The 1,115-nt window shown below is 34.6% G+C and overlaps 1 protein-coding gene across 1 annotated transcript in view; it reads right to left on the reverse strand.

Moving 5' to 3' along the window:
- Positions 1 to 1,115, reverse strand: part of LOC105810214 (dnaJ homolog subfamily C member 1-like) — a 181,348-nt gene that overhangs the window by 109,279 nt on the left and 70,954 nt on the right. The gene's annotated exons all lie outside the window — the stretch shown is intronic.

Raw genomic sequence — 1,115 nt, forward strand, 5'->3', positions numbered from 1 at the left:
ATAGACAACCTACAGAATGGGAGAATATATTTGCAAACTATTAATAAACATCCAACAAAGGGCTAATATCTAGAATCTGCAAAGAACTCAAACAAATCAGCAAGAAAAAAAACAAATAAACCCATTAAAAAGTGGGCAAAAGACATGAACAGAGTCTTTTCAAAAGAAGATACACAAATGGCCAATAAACATATGAAAAAATGTTCAACATCACTAATCATCAGGGAAATGCAAATTACAACCACAATGAGATACCACCTTACCCCTGTTAGAATGGACATTACTAAAAAAATCAAACAACAACAGATCTTGGCATGGATGCAGTGAAAAAGGAACACTTATACACTGTTGGTGGGACTGTAAATTAGTACAACATCTATGGAAAACAGTATGGAGATTCCTCAAATAACTAAAAGTAGACCTACCATTCAATCCAGCAATCCCACTACTCGTTATCTACTCAAAGGAAAAGAAGTCATTATATCAAAAAGACACCTGTACCTAAATGTTTATCACAGCACAAATCACAATTGCAAAGATATGGAATCAACCTAAGTGTCCTTCAATTCAGGAGTAGATAAAGAAAATGTGGTGTGCATGTGTGTGTATACACACACACACACACACACACACACTCCATGGAGTACTACTCAGCCATAAATAGGAATGACATAACAACTTGGATGGAACTGGAGACGATTATCCTAAGTGAAGTATCTCAGGAATGGAAAAACAAACGCTACATGTTCTCATTAATAAGTGGGAGCTAAATGATGGGCACATATGGTCATAAAGGGATATAAAGGACATTAGAAACTAAGAAGGAGGTAGGGTGGGAGGAGGTTGAGGGATAAACTCTTACCTATCAGGTACAAAGTATGCTATCCTGGTGATGGGCACACTAAAAGCCCTGACTTCAGCCTTACACAATTCATCCATGTAATAAGAACACTAGTACCCTCTAATATTTTGAAATAAAAATTATTAAAAAATACACTTAATTTCATATATGCATACACGTAGGAATATTCCACTTTATATTATACCATCATTATGTAAATTATATTCCTTGTATTAAAACAAATTCATAATTAATGTATGCTTCTGTCCATTCA

The sequence above is a fragment of the Propithecus coquereli genome, unplaced genomic scaffold (assembly GCF_000956105.1).
Source record: "Propithecus coquereli isolate 6110/MARCELLA unplaced genomic scaffold, Pcoq_1.0 Scaffold103, whole genome shotgun sequence".
In the NCBI taxonomy this organism is placed as follows: domain Eukaryota; kingdom Metazoa; phylum Chordata; class Mammalia; order Primates; family Indriidae; genus Propithecus; species Propithecus coquereli.